This window comes from Polypterus senegalus, chromosome 12 (assembly GCF_016835505.1).
Source record: "Polypterus senegalus isolate Bchr_013 chromosome 12, ASM1683550v1, whole genome shotgun sequence".
Taxonomy (NCBI): domain Eukaryota; kingdom Metazoa; phylum Chordata; class Cladistia; order Polypteriformes; family Polypteridae; genus Polypterus; species Polypterus senegalus.
This window is the reverse complement of record NC_053165.1, coordinates 49135217-49158759: the sequence shown is the minus strand read 5'-3', so window position 1 is coordinate 49158759 and position 23543 is coordinate 49135217. Positions and strand designations below refer to the sequence as shown.

The 23543-nt window shown below is 40.5% G+C and overlaps 2 long non-coding RNA genes across 2 annotated transcripts in view; one reads left to right on the top strand and one right to left on the bottom strand.

The window, feature by feature from the left end:
* Positions 1-12659, bottom strand: part of LOC120541261 — a 30926-nt gene extending 18267 nt beyond the window's left edge. The window contains exons 1-2 of the long non-coding RNA XR_005635973.1: positions 12556-12659; positions 12126-12241 (exon numbers count right to left, since the gene is read on the bottom strand). This is a non-coding gene — a long non-coding RNA (uncharacterized LOC120541261). The remainder of the gene's footprint in view (positions 1-12125; positions 12242-12555) is intronic.
* Positions 1-23543, top strand: part of LOC120541262 — a 108997-nt gene that overhangs the window by 52795 nt on the left and 32659 nt on the right. The window lies entirely within an intron of this gene.

The following is a 23543-nucleotide window of genomic DNA, read 5'->3' as shown; positions in this document are numbered from 1 at the left end:
GTTGAAAAGAAAGGACTTGTACCTGACCCGGAAGGGATTGAGAGTCACATGGACTGGGGATTGGAACACTTCCGGTTCAGGGAATATAAAAGGACTGTGGGAGCTCCCAGACGGCGAGCTGAGCTAGGTGGAAGGGTGGCAACGCGTCTGGGAGTGGAGGATTGTATTATTGCTATTGATTTTGATTTGTATGAGTATAGTGGAGGAGAGGGTGCTTTGTGCACTGTGGCAATTTAATAAAGTCAAGGAATGGACTTCTACCTGGTGTCTGGAGTCGTGGACAGGGGTTCAAGGGAGCGATAGCACCCCCATCTGTCACTATATATATATATATATATATATATATATATATATATATATATATATATTTGGAAAAGGTCTTATAGCAGATAGGTAGCAAGAAAGGCAGGATACAAGTGTCCCATGCAAAGGAGTACATGATAACATTAGATAGATAGATAGATAGATAGATAGAAGACTGAGGAGATCGTTCCTCCCCCACACTATGCGACTCTTCAATTCCACCCGGGGGAGTAAATGCTGACATTAATTTTATTTTAATTTTTTTCATTTTTATTACTATTTAATTTAATATTGTTTCTTTGTATCAGTATACTGCTGCTGGATTATGTGAAGAATAATCTAGATGAGAACAGGCCATTCAGGCCAACAAAGTTCACCAGTCCTATCCACTTAATTCTTCTAAAATAACATCAAGTTGAGTTTTAAAAGATCCTAAAGTCCTACTGTTTACCACACTACTTGGTTGCTCATTTTTGTGTCAATGTAGTGCCTATTTGGGGATCTCTCCTCATTTGTGCCTGAGTCTTCTGTGATAAGAAGATATACTTTGCAAAGACCGGTCAATAGATAGATAGATAAGCAAATAAAAAGAATGATATTCCATAATGACAGCTTCTAAACTCTGCAAAACAAATTATTAGAAAAATGTGTTCTCTGTTTACAAATTGATTGTAGGTGAAAAAATTCAGCATGAGTGTATGTCAAGCTCCTGTGTGAATTTAACATCCTAACCATTATCCCGTTAGAGCATGGGCCTAGTTATAGGTTAGCATATCTCACTGATCTCAGGCTATGTTTATGAATAGAATCAGGAGGCCAATCAGATTTCTCTAACACTGATTAACAAGAAAGTCACATTACAACATGAATATTTCGGCCTGTTAAATACTGCATTTGATTAACAAATCAACTGAGGTTGCTTCTTTTATTATTTATGCAACATTGTTTCTTTAGTTAATGCTCAGTATTTATGTCATATGGTAATGTACACCCACAAATCTGCTGAGGCAGTCTCTCCTTTCACTTCTAATATAGAATATTTCCAATTTAGATTTCTCCTATGGTTCTTATTCTGAAACAAGAAATTCAGTTTTCATAATTCTGTTGAGTGGATCAATAACAACATGTCCGATAAACTAGCAAGGCCTAAGGAAAACTCAACAAGACTTTTTTTCAAAAAACATGAACATACCTAGTATAGCAAGCATTACTTTTATGGCCAGCATGCAGGAGCTCTTTCATAGAGTCTGAGATTTAGCTGCCTGTACGGAAGTCGTATGCTTTTTAATGTTTTGCATGTTGTTAGTGAAACATACAGTAGTGAAAGAAAGGTCTGTATTTGTGATACACATCTGCTTAATGCTAATGCAAGCCTGGATTTGGACGGGGTAATTAGAGTAAATACCATAAATTAAATAAGCAAAAAAACTCCTTCATTATGCTGTCAAAGGGAGTTACCCTAGAGAGTTTTAGAGGAGGCCAAACCTTTTGGAAACATGTGCCTGTAATTCCTGCTTTACATGCATGTTACCTGTTTATCTTTAACATTAATTGACTTATGCATGCATGTGACGAAGGAGTGCCAGGCACCACAAGACAACAAAGTGTGGGTCATCATTACGGTTATCGCGTGTCTTCCTAGACCCAAAGCCACATTCAGTGCTTGATGTAATTCGCGTGCAGCCTGTTGTTCTTACTGTGGTGTGGCTACAGAAAACTCTCCAAAAGAGATTTGAGCAGATATTACTATTAGATGAGAACTATTTTTTTTTAAAGTAACACACTAGCAAGGTCATGGTAATAGTTACAACTCTCAGATAAAAATCAATCAGTCACATGCATGCTTTTTCAATTAACAAATTGCAAAGCCATTAACTATACAATGTCATATTAAAACCAGTCAACAGTGTTACTAACGTAGACTATATAAACACCATAAATAAATTAAAAAATGTCCTTTCTTAGCTGGATGTGCTGGACTAGTGTTTGTCTATCTCAGTGCTGAAGCAATCTTTTGAAGGACAGTGAAAACTAGCTATCTAAATAGGAAGTTTGTTAACATTGGACTAGCGTTTTCCACAGTCATCAAGCTAAAGATCAGATTGATCAGATCTTGTACTTATTGTAGTCACCCAAGTGAAGGAAGATCAACAAAGCAGGAATATTTTAGGGTGCCAACACTGTCCTCCCTGTATATTGATTATGTATAACAAAAAAGCAACGCTTGATGGCATTAGAAAAACAACAGCAACAATTGCCATGTAGTGGAGTGGCTTTTAAACTTTTTGACTCTGCTGGTAAGTCATCTGACTTGAAGCTCCTTCCGTCAGGTCATCTTTGTGATAATGATACCACGTTCTTGGATGGTCAATATTTTGGAGCTTCAGGACCTGAAGGGGTGGGATCAGTTGCCCTCACAGGTTAGTTTCTCAAGGCTGTGGAGGAAGAAAACGACAAGACTGTTATGGCAGCGGCTCCCTCTTGGTCTAGGGTGGTATCACATACTTGGGAAGAGCTTGAATGGTGATCCCCAGAAACAGATTTGTGACAATATATTTTAAACACAACTGATGTGATTGGAGACAAAATATAGTCAACTGATCTGCAGTTATCACAGTGCAATATCTTCATATGTTCTTACACTAAGAATGTAGTAAAATTAAAATTATAAAACAAATGAGTGTTTAAGACTAGGTATGCATACATTGGAGCTAATATATTGGACTTTCCCAGGAAATACAGGATATCTGGTTGTCTTGAATTAGTGTTTTGGGTCAAGCATAATAAACTACAGTGATGTGCCAAAGGCACAAAGGGAAAAACTCCTCCCAGAGTGGAGAGAAAGAGCTTTCCCCCAAGGAGTGCTGAAATATTATAAGGGGGCACACACTAGCAGTAGTCATAATAGTAGTAGCAGTATTGTCACAGTCATTAGATTTTCTCAAATTACTTATCATTATGTTTTTTTAAAATATAGGAAGTTCAGAGTATAATGGCAGATATGTCTCAAATTTGTGCATACAGTGTGTACTGTATTAAATCATACCTCAAGTCATTAAAGGGCTGTTTCCATTAAAATAGCTTGAAAAGAATATCATTAACAGGTTGGCAGGTTCTTACATTTATAGTAAGTAGCACAAACCTTGAGGTTTACAATGAATCATGCAAAGAAGGGTTAGGGGTAAGGTTAGGTTTAGGGTAGGGGATAATAGCCCGTAGGCTATATCAGAATCGCATTGGCACACATCACCCTAGGCAAGGCCTTACTGTGCCCACTAGTTACTATTTATCTTTGAATGGCATTCTTGGAATGTTTTATGGAGTATCGTGGCTCAAAAATGATAGGAACTACTTGGTGTGCCCTGCCCTTATTCAGGGGAGGCAGCACTTTTTCTATTTTTACTATTTTTTTTTGTTTAAATTCCCTCCTTTGTTTCATATCAACACAAAAATAGTTCAGTCAATACTGAACTTGAAAAATAAGGGGTATAGGCGCCAGGTTTGATAAAGAAAAGCAGTGGTCCAGTTTCCATGAAGTTTTCCATATTAAACAAAATGATTCCAAAATCAGACTAATTGACCAGCTTATCGATCCAGAAAAGATTCAGGTCATGTACGACGTATATATTGGATACATGTAAGGGTGGGTTTTTTTTATGAGGCTTATTCATATTTGTACTCGGAAGTTTTACTTAAACATTTATGGTTTGAAATACAATAAGTTTGCATCTGTCTCTCCAGGATTTTGAATCCCAGTATGGGATTCTATTTTGACGATGGGTGCTGTCATGATATGCGTGTCCTTGAGAAATGGCAGCCATTTGTTGTTGCTCTTTTAAAATATATCAAGCAGAACGTATGTTAAATAAACTAATAAAATAATAAATTAATTAAACATTGCTGTAAATACAAAAGAATCTAAATCCCAAAAAGTACTTCTAAAAATGTACAATAGAGGGGAAAATCGTCAAACCCAGCTAGTAACAGGGATGAACACAAAACTTTATACAGTAAAAGTAAAAAGGTTTTATTTCCACAAAAGTGCTCCATCAAACAGTGACGTGCCATAGAACATTAAAGGTATTGTGGATTTGCCCAGATAATAAGGCAATCCCAAGCAAACACTATCCCAAAAATCACAAATCCAAAGTGCAGCCAAAACACAGGGTAGAAGGACAAAAATCCAGGTGTATCAGTAAGCATTAAAGAAACCAAAACTCTCAAACACATTCAAACGAACCGCGAGGAACTGTGGGAGACCCTCTGGACTTAAAGGCTGGAGGGCTGTTCCTGTGGGGATTGGCAGTCTCTTAGAACATAACCAAAGCATTGATACACAGACAAGATGAAAAACAAAAAAAGAATACAAATAATAAACACAAGCAACATTAACATGCACAAAAGAATGAAAAATAGATAAAAAGGACATAAAACAAAGATGTGAATCCCCGCCAGGAAGAGAATCCAAGATGAAACATAACAAAAACAAGTAAAAAAAATAAATATGTACATAAAAATATTGATAAATTACAACTGCTTTACTAATATTCTGATAGGGAGAAACAAAGGATTCAACAGGTGGTAAATGAGGAAATTAATAGGCCTTTACCCTACTCACCTTTAGGAAGAAATTAAAAAATGGACACCCTATATGGAACACCTAATAGTTTGTTTGACCCATTCAACCATAGCCGGTCAGTGTGAGCTCCTGACTACTTTAACTAGCTCCCAATGTGTTATCCAAAAAAACAAAGTTAAAAAAAAAAAAAAAGCACAAAATAAGGTAGATAATAACAATGAGCAGGTGGCTAAAATCTATACTACTAAAAAGCAAAGCCCTCACTGACTGACTGACATCACTAATTCTCCAACTTCCCGTGTAGGTAGAAGACTGAAATTTGGCAGGCTTATTCCTTACAGCTTACTTACAAAAGTTAGGCAGGTTTCATTTCGAAATTCTATGCGTAACAGTCATAACTGGAACCTTCCCACGTGATTGAGTGCCTGCCCATATAAGACCGTCAGTCGGCAGCAATCCAATAGACACGCTGCCGCTAAATATTCGCAAGTGAAGGACTGTGCTTATGCATACGAAGATGAGATAGTCATGGATGGACTAGTGTTTGGCACAAACTCAGCGAAAGTGTGAGAGAAACTTTTAAGTGCCGGGTCTTTTCTAACATTAAATAAAGCCATGGACATCGCAAGATCGCACGAGATACCACAAGCACAGCTGACAACCTTTGATGCATGTACTCCGAGCGGCTCACGTGAACTGACTGTGAACGCAGTACGCAGAGAACAAGGAAGAGCTCCAAAGAGCGCTGAACAAAAAACGCATTACACAATTGAGAAGACAGCAAAAGAATATGAAGCGAGTGACGCATACACGCATATTCATAAGTGCAGCTACTGCGGAAACAAAGCACGGTGTAAACCGCAAGTTTAAATTAAGTTTATAGACAAATACGATATTCGCGAGATACAAGTTTACTGAGAGGACGCAGGGTATAAACGAGACTTTTGATCACTTTGTAACGGAGTTAAAATTGCTGGTGGAGGACTATGCTTATGCAAACAAAGATGAGATGGTCAGGGATAGAATAGTGTTTGACACAAACTCAGCAAAAGTGCGAGAGAAACTTTTAAGTGCCTGGTCTGAGCTAACATTAAATAATTGCTGGTGAAGGACTGTGCTTATGCAAACGAATAGAAAGCAAATGTTACATTATTTTTAAAATGTTTACTTTTCTTTTTCATTACTTCTTTAACACACTTCTTCTCCGCTGCGAAGTGCGGGTATTTTGCTAGTGGATAATATATAGCAAAATTAAATTTTAAAGAAGGAAGGGTCTGGCAATTACAAAATATATTGGAAGATCAAACTTTCTTGTCATGCTTTTGGACCTCTTCTTGTCAGGGGAAAATGGATGATATGATAACACAGAGCATCTCACATACAAGTGCCTACTGTACCATGTCGCCACACTCCAGTAATGAAGTTGCATCCATCTTAGACATCACTCAAAACAAAAAGAAAAAAAGTGTGACCGGTGTCAGCTTTTGGCGTGAGGATCCCGCTGACTTTTTTTTGGTAATGTCCTAAAAGCCAGATTGGTCACTGTCTGTTCTGATAATGTTGCTCTTTAATGGTTTCCTGCCCTGAACCCTTCTTGTGTGTAGTTTCTCTTATATTGAGGTTCCAGTTATTAATTTTGTTTAGGGTTTACTCCTTTTGTTAATTACAAAGGTTTCCATCATACGATTGCAGGGTTTGAGTGATTCTATGATTTTATTTGGTCTTTTTCACAGTCTTACTTTTGTTGATGTACTGTAGAATTAGGCTATTAGTTTGTAGGCTTTCTGCATATTTTTTTCATTAGTTAATATCGAATTCTTAATCACTTGATCAAATAAAGATATTTATTTTGATTTAGCTCTCCATTGCAACTCACCAAATTGACAAAAGGGAGAAGACAGGCTTAAAATGGAAGATAACTAAAAGGGGTGGCAAGACCTACTGGATTTATTACCATCTGGTGAGACCATTCCTAACATGCAAAAAAGCCACCTGACTATCGAAGGACCACTTGACTACAGAACACCCACTTTTGAGAGTGCTGCCAGAAATGCATCAGTGTACCCATTATTCCCTTGTCCCATTATATGAATCTAGTGGAATATCTACAACTAACTGCAATAGATGACCTAACACCAGTCAGCAGCATTCTATGCACCACTTAGGACACATTCTGTGATACCAAGAGGTACATGTGAGATGTCAAAACTGCTACTATTTTTATATAACCAACTCTATTACTGACTGACTGCCCCTTGGCCCAGTTTGCCTTTTGTGCCTGGAGGAAAGTATAGGCATTAGTGCTTGCTTTGAAAGCTGGATTTCCTATATCCTTCCCAGCGATCATGAAAGCTTTTTTACAAATACCACTGCCAGCATCATTTTAGTGTCATATCCATATGGTCAACATATGCCATGCATCATCAAAGAATTCCTGGTATGCTTTTTGGCAGTACAAGAAGCCCAGCTGAACACAATCCGACCCAGTTCTGTTATCATCTGTTCATCACAAGCACAAATTGTGGCTCTGCTGGTGCAACAGTTATGTCAACCTTAGAATTTGCTTATCAGACCCTGATGATATTCCTACAGCAAATTCTGAAACACATTAGATTGCAACTTTTGCATGCAACTATTTTTTTGCTTCAAAGTATTTTCACATGTGTGATTGGGAGGCAGCTAGAGGGCCTGAATAATAGTAGTACCACATCAGACCAGGGGGTTGCGAGCTGCACTAACTCTCTCTCTCTCTCAATCCTCTGCAGACCATCCATGGTAAATCCTGCTAGGTTCCACGCTATTGAAGATATCACTTCCGGCCTGACACCATCGATGATGTCACTTCCGGTCCAGATGACATCACTTCCAGTCCCAGCCCCGACTATGCGACTGTCACAAAAATGACCAAGAGACATCACAAAGGCTTGGAGCAGCAACCCATATAATATGCCTTGTTTGCAAAATGGGTACATTGTTGAGTGTCACAAAATGAGACAAAGACAGATAAAGGTTTGGGGCAGCCACCCATATAATTTGGTATCCTGGCTGCAAAAGTCGTTTTTTTAAAGTAACTAGCACTGAAGTGCATACAATGGAGTCCAAAACCAGATTGCGGGAGAAGGGAAAAGGGAAGGCTTTTAAAGGGGGAGACAGGAAGTGAGGTCATAAGGATCGGGCACGTGTTCATTATTCATTGGATCAGGCCCGGATGTGACATCGGGGGGCCGGAGCTGGTAAGGTCTGTTTCCATTGGTTCGGTCCCAGAAGTGATGTCAAGAGAGCCAGGTGGTGCCTCCCGGGTTTGGTCTACAGGGAAGTGAGAAAGAGAGTTAGTGCACTCTGCCACATCCCGGCATGCCTCAGAACTGCCTTCACCTGAGCCCTTTAGCTGCCTCCCATGCGCGCGTGCGTGACATGAGATATGGTCATAGGTTAGAGTTCAGAACAGAACTGATGGTATGGAGGCATGATGACTTCATTGGGGCCGGAACCGGAGGTGATGTCGTCAGGACCAGAAGTGACGTCATTAATAGTGCCAGACTCGGAAGTGATGTCTTTGTGACCGGAAGTGACATCATCAATGGCATAGATACCAGAAGTGGCATCATCAATGGTGCTGAAACTTAGCAGGATTTCCCGTGGACGGTCTGCAGAGGACTGAGAGAGAGAGAGTTACTGCAGCTTGCCACCCCCGGTCTTGTGTGGTATTACTATTATTCAGGCCATCTAGGTGCCTCCCAGTCACACTTGTGTGACAGTATACAGAGTGAGTGGCCACCGTATTAGCTGCACCTGCCTTTATCATTTAATCAACTGCTCAATAGTGGTTAGCATTAAGCAAGCAGGTGGGCAGTACCAACAGGCCATGTGTATGTGTCTGAGACTTTGGAGAATGGAAAAGAAGAAAGGTTTAGGTGATTTAAACACGGTGTGGTGCCATAAGTATAGTGAGGAGTTTTCATGCATGACAGCATCACTGGCTCGCTGGTCAATATCAGACGACAGGCTCCCTAGTTATCTGGATTTTATTATGTTAGTGTTGGAAGAGGTGGAGTCTTCTCAGAGGCTGGTGACAGAGCTAGGCATCCTCTTTAGGTGGCCCTTCAATGCTTACTGTTAGTGTCAGCACCTTCTCTTGTCCCCTAGGGGGGATTGCTTACCATGCCAGAACCAGAAAGGTGGTCTCCAGGTGAATATGTATGATACAGATTCAGTATATACATTAAATATATATGCTGGGCTCTCATGTGGAACTGTGTCTAATAAAAATAAATTGACCTGAATCAAGAAGAATAAATGCTTTAGATCAACAAACCTTAAACCATTGATAATGTAAAAAAGAATCCCTTTGAAAAGAAAAAAGAAGCCCTTTACTTCAATTTTTAAAGGATGCATTTCAGCTATACGTAACAGACACTTGGTGACACTTGGATGTTTGCTTCTTCTGCATGCAATATGGTCATAGTACTGAAGGTGTCCTTGAAAGTAAGATGACAATTGACAGAAAGAATGAGTTGGCACAGAATTTGGAAAACCACTGTTATTCTGTTGATGAGGCAGAATTCATCCCCAAAGAGTTATCTGTGTTTAAGTGATTAATTTTTTAAGTAACAAACAATCTGTGCACCCACCTGAATATTGCTGGAAATATTCACAAGAATGTAAGTATTATAAAAGAATTTCAAAGAATGCATGAAACGGGCAGGGATACCCAAAGATATGCCCATGTAATGAGAAGAAAACGAAACAGTGTTAAAACACACAATTACGGACCACAAAACAAAGTAAAAGTTGCTCATAACAAGCCTGTTATTGACAGTAGCAGCTTTTTGTTATCCATGCCAGGGGTTTTTATGCATATTTGTGGGGGATGTTATCTATTTTTATTATATTTATTTAATTATTTGTGGACTTCTGTAAAATTCTAATTTCCACTTGGGAACAATAAAGTATAATATTTCTATCTAGGTGCCTTCTAATCACTCATGTCTGACAATATTTATGTATTAGCCACAGTACATGTCGAACAGAGGTAGAATAAATTAAAATATTTGTTATCACTTGCCCTATGTGCACTTCCATTGCCTTTCTTCTGTATCCGTGTACGTCTGAATCTCTCTTCACCAGCGCTCCCTTTCTTTCTTAATTTTTCCCATAATACCTGCTTCTCAGACTCTGTCCTATATTGTTACAACAATCGCCCGAAATGGGTTGTGATCACTACACTTCACCACCCGAGAGGGAAGTGGATGATGTTCGAGGATGCAATAGCATTAAAATATTCAGTCCTCAGCCCCTCTTCTTCCCTTCATGTGCCCACTAATACTTGAAAGAAACCCGATGGTAGTTGGACTGGTTAAATTAGCAAGTGTTTTGTAATCCAACGTTGATACATTTACATGCCCAGTGACTTAGTGCTCATTAGTGATCCCTTTTTCCCCGGACAGCCTCTCCAGCCTCCCTACCCTCAGTGGCCAAATCTTAATCCCCGGTTTAAACCACACATAAAGGAAATGGATCTGAAAAAGAGAAAGAAAAAAAGTAGTCCATGCATTGGTGAAAAATCTTGTAGTATAGTTTCTACAGCATGTTGCAGGGAAAAATAAACGGTCCTCAAGCAAAAACGAATTCCTGGCTGGCTATACCGAAGAACTTAAAACACGAGTCCGACTCTCCGAACCTCAGGTCTATATACCACAACTCCTTGCCTCTTCTTGGGGATTCAACTCACTGTTTCAACTTCGGGGTGGCCACCCACAAATAGCAGATGTCCCCTGGGTGAAGTCTGATCATGAAATATTCTTAAGCGTAGATAGCCGAGCTCCTTGCCTTCTGCTTCTCTCTTTTTCGCCATTCCACTTAAAAAGAAAAGTTTCCCACAGAAATATCAATTTCCTCCTTAGATGTCATAGCAACATGATGCCTGCAACAGGCAGCTGGAATCCTTACTGGGTGGGGTCCTCCCAGAAGCTAGTTGTCCACAATCACGCCTGAAGGGATCTTTCTTAGACAACCTCCAGGCCATATAATACAGTGGCGACCAGTGCAGAAAGCCAACCCACTTTTAGTGTTATGTAGACTTGCTACATTGTCATGTGTCTTTCTCACCTCCTGTCCAGTTTTATACTTTCCGTCTTGGAGTGTGACTCCCTCAGCATGTGCCTTTACTCCTCCTCGTGCATCTTACATTGGCACTTCCTCTTAAATTGTGTCACCAAAGCCAAACTGACCAATCAGATTGCTCTGTGGTACCGGACACAAAATGCTTAGTGTTCTATGATATAGCAGATAGTATATAGAGAGCGTTGTTGTGGTGGTGTGCTGTATGCAAACCCAGAATACCCCCAAGTAGTAAAACTGTGTCAGAATGCTTTGTTTCTTGCATCTAATCAAAGATTATAAAATTAACAACACAGTATTGATGCTCTCAATCAAGACATTGTTGGAGTGTCTAGGATGTATTGACACGGCTTTTACAAGTTCTCAACTTTAAAATCTTTGACTTAGAATTATATTCCTGAAATGAAGAGTGTGGGTTCAGTTCAGCTGTACAGAGAATATACATTTTTATCATCAACATTTTCATTCTGCTTTTCCTGGTGGTTGGTTGCAGTAGCAACAGTTGGGCTGACCCGGCTTTCTTATCCACAATTACTTACTTCAGGTATTTGTTGGGAATGCCCAGACACTCCAAGGCAGGGAGAGAGAGAGGTTAGGAGCACGTATTGATACAGTGCACTGCCGCACCCACCAACTCAGGATCCTGATTAGGACCCGAGTGCAGCCATGCAACGGGTGACACCTCAGCACCAAACTAGTTCAGATGAAGTGGAACAGCGTGAGGTTTTTTTATGGTGGCTGGAGTGCCAATTCTGCCACCAACCCCCAAATTTTTCTCTGCAGGTTGGAGGTCCTACATGCAGGGATGGATGCAGATTAATGTCATACCCAGGACGGAGCAATTGCAGGTTAAGGGTCTTGCTCAAGGGACTAAAAGAGCAAGACAAGAATGAGATATATTCCATCTAGCAAATATTAATTGAATACAAATTTGGAGACTTTCTCCAAAGTTATCATAGACCTGTAGTTTAGGCCCAGTCTTCATTCTGCTACCTCATTCAGGACCCAGCAGCTTTTCCTAGTGTCTACATTATCAGGCCTGCACCAAGGGCCGTAACCAGAAGTGAATGCCTTTCCTACCTCGACCTCCTCTTGTCTCATCTGGTGACTCTTCAGGACTTACCTTGGATTGTGAGTTTCCAGTTCCTTTATTGAAGAAAATGAATAACTATCTTTGTGGCATCTTGAGTTTTCAAATAGCTTCCTAATGGTTTTAACTGTGTTCCTCCAGGTTTTATCCTAAAGATGTGGAATGAATCATGAGAATTTGTACACTCAACACAAAATAGCAGTAAAATCTACACACAACAACACTGCTTTTCATTTCATGCTGTTACTTTAAAGTTTGGACTCACAGATAACCAAAAACCAAAAGCTCTATGTGCCTGCCACACTATTAGAAACATATTATTTTCATGTAAAACAAAAACACAATTTTAGACAGCTTCTATTTTACAGTATGTGTGGATTGCATTAGGTAAAGTATTTGCATTGCGTTAAATTGGCAAACTTGGTTTTGGAGCAGATTGAACTTTTTTTGCACACTTACTCACCACAAGCCTGGAACCTTGTCCCAGTGTCTTTACACACATTCCTGCTATTAGAGCCCCTTGCATAAGCTGCTTGTTTGTACAGCTCTTTTCCTTGTTTATGCTATACTGGATGTTGAGCTCTGTAAATATACAAAACATTAAACTGGGCAAAGTGCAAGCCATGCATTCCAAGTTACAGTGAACGGTGGGGGATGTGACTTACTATATGACTGCAGTGCAGAAAGAGTCATGGAGATGGCTGAGCACATTCTGTACTCATCCAGCATATGGTGGAATTAACAACAACAACAAAAATCACAGACTTTCATGAATGAGCTGCAAGAAACGTTCAAATCCAATAACACCTACAAAGCTTCCGTCTGTTGTCAATGTACAGAATGAGACAAACTAAATCTTACCACTTTTTACATGTTACAAGAATGTAGCCATGGAATGTTTTCTTCTCCTTCATATTATTATTATTATTTTTATTTGACAGGGGAAACATAGCCACATTATGGTTAACACTACTGGCTCAGTTATTCCTTTCTTGGACATGGCACTGGGTTGGAAAGCTCAAGTCTCTAGTGCTCTTGGGTCAAGTGCCAAGCTAGACTGGTTCTTTCACAACAAAATTGCAAGTGTTAAATAAGTCTTAAAGGTATATATGATTTGTTTCAAACCTAGTTTTGTAAAACTTGACTTGCTTGTATGAAATGTTATTTAATTTTAATAAATTCAAAAAAATGTTAAAAAAAAAAGTATATATGCTGTCACAGGCGGCTGGAGGTGGAGCCCAGCCAGGACGCCCAAGGGGCTGGTGCCTCCTCCCGACCACGAGGGGGCGACCACCTTGGTTTTGTTGGTGGCCTCGGTTAAGGGGCTTGGAAGCCCAACCCTGTAGGGGCCTGTGGCCACCGCCAGGCGGCGCCCTGGTGCCTGAAGAAACCTGGTGCCCAACACTTCCGCCACATCAGGAAGTGCTGGGGGGAAGAAGACAGGGGACACCAAGAGGGCTTCCGGGTGCGCAGCTGGCACTTCCGCCACACTGGGGCGTGTCCGCGGAGGAATGCCGGGAAGCAGCTGGAGCCCATCCGGGGTGTGATAAAAGGGGCCGCCTCCCTGCATTCGAGAGCGGAAGGTGGGTGGAAGAGGACGGAGCTGGAGAGAGGACTGGAGGTGACCAGAAGAAAGGCACAAAGGACTGTGAGGCCTGGACTTTGGGGGATCGGTGCTGGAGGCACTGGGACGTGCACTGACTTTATTGTAACTATTGTACATAGTGGTGGTCATAATAAACGTGTGTTGGCTGAACGAATGATGTCCGTCTGTCTGTGTCCAGGGCCCGTTCCACAATGCAAAGACACTTAAATGGCATTGTCCTCTGTCTCTGTGTGGAGATTGGCATGTCCTCCTTGTCCTTACATGGGGGTTTTCCAGTTACCCTACTTTTCCTACCTTTTTCTTTTTTATTAAGAACTCCAAAATGTAAATGTGGGTGTATGTGTGTCCTGTGAAAGACTGGCCCTCTAGCCAGGGTTGACTCCTGCTTTACTCCCTGAGCTGCATTAGCCTTCAGTCCCAGTGACTCTGAACTCAATTAATGATTGATGACTTTACACAAAGTGAGTGGCAAGATCAATATGTAACAGCCGACCCCTTACCCAGCCGGGAGCTACACTACCAAGACCTGTGACCTGGATGAATTACTTAGGCGTACTTACATATACCAAGCTGTACCTCTAACAAATAATATTTTCCCCTCAATTGACAGTTAAATACAAGCACACAAAAGCAGATATGTAGAATAGGTGTATAAATATATTAAATGAATCACAATAACAAAAACAATGATGCAAATTTCCCACGTAGGAAAAAAAAAAACTATATACGAGTATATATATATATATATATATGTGTGTGTGTGTGTATATCCCTCTACCAAAGCCATATACACATACCATATATATAATAACAAACCCTCCCTTGCCCTTGTAACGTATAACAAACACTAAACACAAATAACAATAAAGAATGAATACTAAAATGACAATGATTGTGAACTTGAGTCCGGTTCTATTACTGTCCTGAATACGGATGACTGATCAAGAAAAATAGATGCGTTTGAATCTCCCGAATAAATGGAACAATCTCACCGTGTTTCCTCGGCGTATGGTGGATAATAAAGTCCAACCCCGAGATTTCTGCCGATGATTGAGCTGTCATGAATTCGGCAGAATGAGAAACAATCAGGTTACAAGGCGCGATGTGAAAAATAGCAGGAAATGATGGTCTGTTGTCGTTAAATGAAATCTCTGCCTTTCTCCTTCCTCCTCCCTCTTCCTTCTTCCCTCCTGATCATTTAAAAAGTAAAGAGCCGGATGTAACTGAATGTGAACAGGTGCTTTCTATCCTGGTGCTGTGGTCTCTCTCCCTCATCCGTCCCCTTTGCACTTACAGGGATAACATTCCCTGACGTACACATAACGAACAGTAAACGGGACGATGGAAATAGCATGCACTCAGCACACACATCGAACACATTATTACTATGTAGCTCCGCTACAAATCAAGTGTTAGACGTGTGTGAAAGGACATACAGTATCGCCTCCAGACCAGGGGTTAGCATTGTCACTAAGATCTTCCCTTTTGCTTTCAGAGCAGATTGTTGCTGGACGGAAGAATTATGATGTCAGTTCTTCTTATGTCACAAAGCTCCAGCCTCTTCTGAGCTGCCCATCACACAAGACAGCGACACACAGACATCAGTGTTCAGTTAGGAACCTGCAACTGCAAGAAGACAACAGTCTCCAGTAGCTGTAACTTATAAAAAAGTAGATAATGGAATCATGAAGTCCCTTTTGCCATATTCATCTGGTTTTGTTTTCATATTCTTTAACAAACATGCCTAATAAATTAGATTAGCTTGGCAGGAGTTCCAACTCTTTATCTTGTTCAGTCTGGTTATATTACAACACATATAATACATTTGAACAGTTGGAAAGTACCAGGTTAGAATGCATCAGAGAACAAATTATAAAGCAGATCTCAAGAACTTCCTGAAGTTCAGCAAAAACTAGCAGTCTAACAAAACTGCTGATAGTTGATAGTTGATCAGTATGGTTGTAGAACTTCACAGTAGGCAGGGCCCTCTTAACAGCATCATACGCCCCCATACAAAGTAGTGCACTGGAGCCCCTGTTTTGATAGTGAAACAGAAACATACATAATCATCAGAAATATTCTGGGACCAAATGCTCCTGGGGCCTCCAGCCAGTGCATATTGTGCCTATACGTTAAGACGGGCCTGACTGTAGGAGAGCAGAAGAAGGAGACACTAAGCTGTCCCACGACATTGAGGTAATGATTGTGTCTTTTGGAGGCACCTCAGCTTCAATATATTGGAAGGAATTTGGAAGATCATGGAAAGCTTGTTTAATGTCTTATAATGGGGGTGTCAAACTTCATAGTATAACACTTTATAAGCTTGACGCAGGCCAGAATATATAAAAAAAAAAACAACTATTAACACTTCTCAAAATCATATATTTGTTCACTCTGTTTTTTTCGTTCCTCAGCTTTTCCATTCTTGGACATTGCAGTCAATTCAGAAAGCTACCATCAATACTGAATAAAAAAAATGCATTGAGTTGGGGTGGCTGTTCAAACAAATGAGAATGTATAGCGAAAGCAAACTACCTTGGGGTACACCTGCATCAACATACATCATGATCAGACGGCACTTGACCACATTTGAAAATGGGCTGTAAACCCACTGCTGATGGATCACACAGACCAGCCTTGGAACAGCTCAGAAACACACAGCGGTCACATTTCACACGCCTAAAAATATAAACATGTTTTCTATATACATATAACAATCCAGTCAGCAGAAAGGACAGAAACAGAATGCAGAGCGGTAGCTGCAGTCAGGTAAGTTGCCGAGAGTTGGCCAGCACTGACACCTGTGCAGTTTTGAAAAGTGATTGGAGCAGCGGGAGTGGCGAGAATGAAGCTGAGCTATTATTTCCTTTATGCAATTGGCACATCTTTGGGAATCACATTAAAATGCTAAAGTTCATTATGGTAGCATGACAGGTCACCTCTGTATCATCTTTTCTTGTTGGGTAATTTTCCATTATAGCTACAGGGTAGTGGCTGAACTGTGCTGTGTGCACTGGAGGCACATTTTACTATAAGGTGTAAATGAAATCCAGGTAAATTATTAACAGATACAATATGTGTATGGAACACAAATTAAAGGGGGTATTGGAGAAAACTATCAGTCATCCATCCCATTGAATCTAAACAGAGGGTCATGGGGGTCTGCTGGAGCAAATCCCAGCCAACACAGGGTGCAAGGCAGGATGCCAACCCACCGCAGGACACACACACCCACACATTAGGGACAATTTAGAATTGCCAATGCACCTAACCTGCATGTCTTTGGACTGTAGGAGGAAACCCACGCAGACCGGGAAGTGAACCCGGGTCTCCTAACTGCAAGGCGGCAGCGCTACCACTGCGCCACCGTACCACCCACTATTAGTCATCATAGGCCAAATATAATACTGATGATATGGGCCACTTTTAAAAGATCCAGGGGCCAGATCTGGCCTGCTGGTCTTGAGTTTGTCACCTCTGTGATTCCACTCCTGCACAGACTATACCCTGGGCATCTTGTAGTTCATGACTGAACATACCAGTGGGTGATTGAGAGACACAGACCATTAAGGCAGGGGGGCCAAACCGCTGTGCTTTTATTGCAGTAAGTCCCAAAAGCAAATATTGCAGTTCAGTGGCATGCAATCTTGTCAAACAGTCAAACAAGCAATTACACAATACAATAATGAAAAAGTCATAACCATGTATACATATACAACTGCACCCCAAAAAGTTCTGCAGTAAGGAAAAATAAAAATCAAAAATAAATAGTTTCAAATGGCAAATTAACCGTTCAGAATGGTATTCTAAAAAGATAAATGAACAAACAAATGGCTCACCATGTCTTCTCCAACTCCTCCACTACACTTTCTAAATCAGAGGCTTAATCTGCACAGCACAAACTGTCATGGAGGTCCAAAATGAAGAATATCCCAAAGACAAAGCCAGCCTCTAGCATCTGCTTTATCGATTTACTAAACACGGTACCTGTCAAAGACAGATAACAGAATAATTTAAAACTATTTGCTACCTCTGGCCCCATGCGTATATTCAGCGCCTTTCCTTTGTATTTGCATGTGTGAATGGCTCTCAACTGGTGCTCCCTCTTTCAAACTCGTCCCTATAAAGCCTTCTTCTCAGACTTTGTCATTATTTTCAAAGCACCTTTCTCATCTCCTGTCTGGGTTTATACTTGTCATCTTTGAAGGCGACTCTCTCAGCATGCCTCAAACACCTTTACTCCTTCTCGTGTCTCTCATACTTGCACTTCCTCTTTTGACGTGTTACCAAAGCCAAACTGACCAACTACACCAAAGCAAAACTGACCAATCAGATTGCTCAGAGGGACTGGACACACAGACCTTAGTGTTTTATTATACAGTAATCCCTCGCTATATTGCGCTTCGACTTTTGCGGCTTCACTCTGTTGCGGATTTTAAATGTAAGCATATCTAAATATATATCACGGATTTTTCGCTGGATCGCGGCTTTCTGCGGACAACGGGTCTTTTAATTTGTGGTACATGCTTCCTCAGATTGTTTGCCCAGTTGATTTCATACAAGGGACGCTATTGGTGGATGGCTTAGAAGCTACCCAATCAGAGCATGTATTACATATTAAATAAAACTCCTCAATGATATACGATGTGCTTCCCGCGCAGTGCTTGAGATTGTTTGCTTTTCTCTGTCTCTCTCACTCTGTCTGCCTGACGGAGGGGATGTGAGCAGAGGGGCTGTTTGCACAGAGGATACGGATGCTCCTCTACAAAATGCCGCTTTATCGCGGTGCTTCTGTATACTTAAAAGCACGTATTGATTTTTTGATTGTTTGTTTTTATCTCGCTCTCTCTCTCTGATGGCGCTCCTTTGAAGAGAAGATATGTTTGCATTCTTTTAATTGTGAGAAAGAACTGTCATCTCTGTCTTGTCATGGAGCACAGTTTAAACTTTTGACTAAAGGGTGTTATTTCATGTCTAGAGGGCTCTAATAATGTTAACAGTGTGGGAGAGTTTATAAGGGCTTAAAATATATAAAAATAACTATATAAACATATGGTTTCTACTTCGCGGATTTTCATCTATCGCGGGGGGTTCTGGAACCCCCGCGATCGAGGAGGGATTCCTGTATACTAGATACTGTTGTGTGGTTCACCCAACCAATCCCAATTGACGTTCCCCTGTATCCTCCAATTATATCACACGCTGTTACACTCACTATGTGACATAATCACTTTAACGACTTGCTCAGTCCACTCTCTCTCCACTCTCTGGTGATGTTTTAAACTTAAGCCTTTTTGTCTCTCTGTCAGCAGCCTCCCTCCACTCATAATAGCAGACTATTGCCAGGATGTCCATCACTTTTTTTCCACAAAGACGTACTGAGACTCGTAGGTTTCTCCCAAGGATGCTCAGGTTGAACCTCAGCCAAAGTGTGTCCTTGTGTCACCTCAGGATGGAAAGACACTCCACACCACTACTTCAATTCCTTCTCTATTTATTAATGGAAAATTATGACGACTACTGACAGCTCACCCATTTCACTCTGGCTTATGAGGAACAATGTATATGTTTCTAAACTTATAGAGTCATTATTGTCACATGTAGGGAATGCAGCGGAATTCATTCTTGCAGATGCTAATCAACATGCAATATGTCGCCATTTTCTGGCTCCATGGTTAGTGAGTATAACAACCAAAAATTGAAACTTCTATCTTCCTTATCTGAAATACAGTAGCTTCCTATCTCAAAAATTCTGTCTTCCATACCTAATATATCTTAAAACATATTTATCATGCAATACAGGGTATGTTTGTAAAAAATATACATACTCAAAGTGTATGCAGTCACACACATTACAACAATTTCAATGAATTACCTAGATTTCATAATAATATATCTGACTTGATCATAATTAAAGCGGAGACAAACAAGACATAACCTTCTTAAGTTTTTTTAATCCAATTCATTGTCATGGGGGCTGCAGTCCATTCCAGCAGCATTGACTGAAAGCAGAGACCATCCCTAGAAGGGACTGTCAGTCTCCAGGTCTACTCACTCACAACAAGGCCTATTTAGAATCAGAAGAATCACCAAATTTTATGACATCAAGGAGGAGGGGAGACAGATAATGGGGAGGCCGAAGACACAAGAGGAAAAAAAAGTGGATAAGAGAGAGTATCACCCTTGAATCCTAGTATTTGAATACATAGATTAAGAAAGCACAAAGTGCTTTGGTGGTACTTTTCTACCTCTTTGAAGCTCAGTTTGACAAAAGAAATCAATAATATAGATTTTTCAACCACTGTTCAGCATTCTTGCCTATGAATGCATAAACTTTTTAAAAATATTTTTAAAAACCCATAAAGATCAGTCCATCCTTTCATTCTTTGGAACTTCAGCTATTGGTTTATAGTCAACAAGAACATCAGGTGCAGTCCAAGGGGTAATTTTGGATAAGACCTCCACAGATAACACACATGCTCGCACATGTTTTTTGTCTTTTTTCTGAACCTGACCCCAATCCAGGTTTTTCAAGGGGTCGGGTCTATCCAATCATGTTTGAGAATAAGGTGGGAAGCAGCCTTGAACAAGGCGTTCATTCCTTCCAAGGCTCAAGCACACCCTTGCCAAAACTGGGCCAGTTGAGTCACCAGTCTACTTAACTTGCATGCATCTGAGTTGTCAGAAAAAAATGGGGTCCACATGCAAACACAGCGGCCAAGTTGGGATACGAACATACCTACTCATTGTAGGCCTATGTGTGAGCTCAGGAATTTGGGATGTGGGTGGAAACCAAAGTACCTGGAGATAACCCACATGGACATGGGGAAAACATGGTGGTTCAGCTCTGACAGTGACCCAGCTAAAAGTCAAATGGTTCAATTTAAAAACCTTTTCTGTTAAAAGCTATTAAGAGCAGCATTCAAACACCAATAAGGGAGCAATTTTATAGTAAAGTGATTTTGCCTTGGCACTAAATATGAAACTGCTTGTGTTAATATCAACTGAGAATCTGGTTGTTGAAACAATTAACTCAATGCAAAATGTTTTTATCTTTAAGTGAACTTCTCTACACGCTTGTAGCAATTTTTCTTTTGTGAAAACACCCTCTCGCAACTGTATGCGCTACCTGAAAATGATGCCATAACATTTGCAAAACCTTGGAAACAAATCCTGAGTAATGTATAGTCTGTAGAAATCCAGAAAAGAAACTTTGTCAAAAGAATTTTAAATTTGCAATGGTACTGGGGTTCAGTTACTTCTAACTGCAAAACCTCTGGAGCATTTACACATTAATATCAAAATACAAATTTGCAAAACTTGTCTCACTGCATCTAAAGTCCTGAAAGTGAGATTTAAATTCACGACAATGATGGCAACCTGAACTGCCTATCTGGCAAAGTCCTCGTGTCCATCTGAACAGGTCAGGTTGGGGAGCATGCACTAGTACAGCGCATTACATCACCCACCGCACGACGAAACAGCTCAGGATCCCCCCAGGCAGACACGTAGTCCAGTCCCACCCTCCGGAAATGACCCTCTATCTGCCACAGCCAAGTGTTACATGGGCGTCCCCTTGGCCTGGTCCAGCCCTTCAGTTCTTCAACAATGAGGGTACTGCAAAGCTTGATCACCCTCGGGGAATCGCGCCAAATGGCAGTAGTGCTTTAACTGACGCTCACTCACTTCATGAGCAACCACTCATGTAACACAAAATTAGAAAAATTAATGGTTTTTCTTGTTGCAATTTACTCAGATTATTGTAAAGTGTGAAGATCTGATAAAAAAACTTAAAATTAACAGTGCTGCAGTATAACTCAAATGAGCTTACCTGGAAAGCCACTAACAGGAGTAATCCATTTTGGTCAATCTACTACCAGAAAACCGTTCTCATTTGAATTTTCTTTTTTGAACATTTGTAAATGGCACTGTTTTTTACTGATTTGGGCACAAAGCTGGAGTCACATCCTCTGCCAACAAAATCAATTGCTGATGAGATTGACAGGCACAAACTCTTATTTAAAAAAAAAAACAAAACAAAAAAAACACTCACACAAGACAAGGCAAGCAAGCAAGTATCTTACATATATATATATACTTCTGGGCTAATTGCGCCTATTCCTACATGGCAAAACCTTGGATGACACCACATGGTAGCTTTTCACCCTTACAACAGCCAATTGCAGAATGATCCTGTTATGAACAACTGATGAGGGGCAGAATATTAGATATTTCTTAAAGATACCATAGTTTGCCCACCCCTAGTTTAGAGAGAACCATACAGGTTCTCCTTTCTCATTTAGAATGGTATGATGATGCACGGGCGGCATGGTGGCGCAGTGGAAGCACTGCTGCTTCGCAGTTAGGAGACCCAGATTCGCTTCCAGGGTCCTCCCTGCATGGAGTTTGCATGTTCTCTCCGTGTCTGCGTGGGTTTCCTCTGGGTGCACTGGTTTCCTCCCACAGTCCAAAGACATGCAGGTTAGGTGCTTTGGCGATTCTAAATTGTCCCTAGTGTGTGCTTGGCGTGTGAGTGAGTGTGTGTGCGCGCCCTGTGGTGGGCTGGCGCACTACCTGGGGTTTGTTTCCTGCCTTGCGCCCAGTTTTTGCTGGGATTGGCTCCAGCAGACCCCTGTGACCCTGTAGTTAGGATATAGCGGGTTGGATAATGGATGGATGGAAGATGATGCACTGGTTGGAATTCGAGAGACTTTGGAATCAGTCGTCAGGTTCTGGGGGCCAGGTGGTTGATTCCCGATCCAATCCAGGTCAGGGTGAAGTATGTTCATTCATCATGGGTCCTTCTGGGTGCCTTTTCTTTTTAAACTGCAGTTAAGTCCGTTGTGACTCTAGATGGGTCCAGTTTGAATGAATGTATATGTGTGAGGGCTCTGTGATAGACTAGTCTGGCACTAATTCCTACTGATGCCCAGTGCTGCCACACACAACTTGAAAATGTTAGGAGCAGATTTAGAGAATGAGTGATGTTGTGTTTTTGACCATGTTTGACTCCCTATGAAAATAATTTTCAAAGGTGCTATGTAGAGCTTATGTGAAATTCCATATTGATTACTTTGATTCCAGTGTAAATGGAGCTTTCGATTCCCATTGATTCAAACAAATCATTGGATCTGAAAATCTCCTTTTTTATTGAAAGCAAAGAGTTAATATTTCATTAAAATGATTTAATCTTTTCAAAAAATTGTAACACAAAAATAAAGGGTTGTATGACTTTCTGGAGCTAACTGTATGCTGTGTTCTATAGTTTTCTCCTCTCCCTCGCAATGCATCTTATTCTCACTTCTGCTTTCTCGCCTTTCAAGAATATTCTCTTCACCCTAATTGAAGTGTTATTTTTTACGTACAGTCATTGTAGAGCTGCACATGAGTGAATTATCATAGGTACTGACCTAATTCAGAAGATGTAACATTCTTAAATCCAGAATCACAGCCTATGTCAGCAGCATTGGGTGCAAAGTAGAAACCAGCCTTGAAAAGCAATTGGAGGCAATTAGAAAAATATAGGAGAGTAGACACAAAAATGACATTTGTGTTTTCACAAAAAAAGAAGAATTTAAGACATTATAAATAAATATATACATTCTAACTAATGAGCTATCTTAAATACAAAGGTTTTAAAATCCAGCCATATGGGACTAAGATTAATTATTTTGTTCTCTTTAAAGAAAAGTTGAAACTCTACAAGTATACACAATACAAAGCCACTGGACTTCTTCATCCCCGATTATCACAAGAGACTCTTTTAAACAAATCAAGCAGATCTTATTCTTAGTCCTAGATGGCAGAGAAACTTTACAGCCCCATCCTGCAGAATTGGTTTTCTA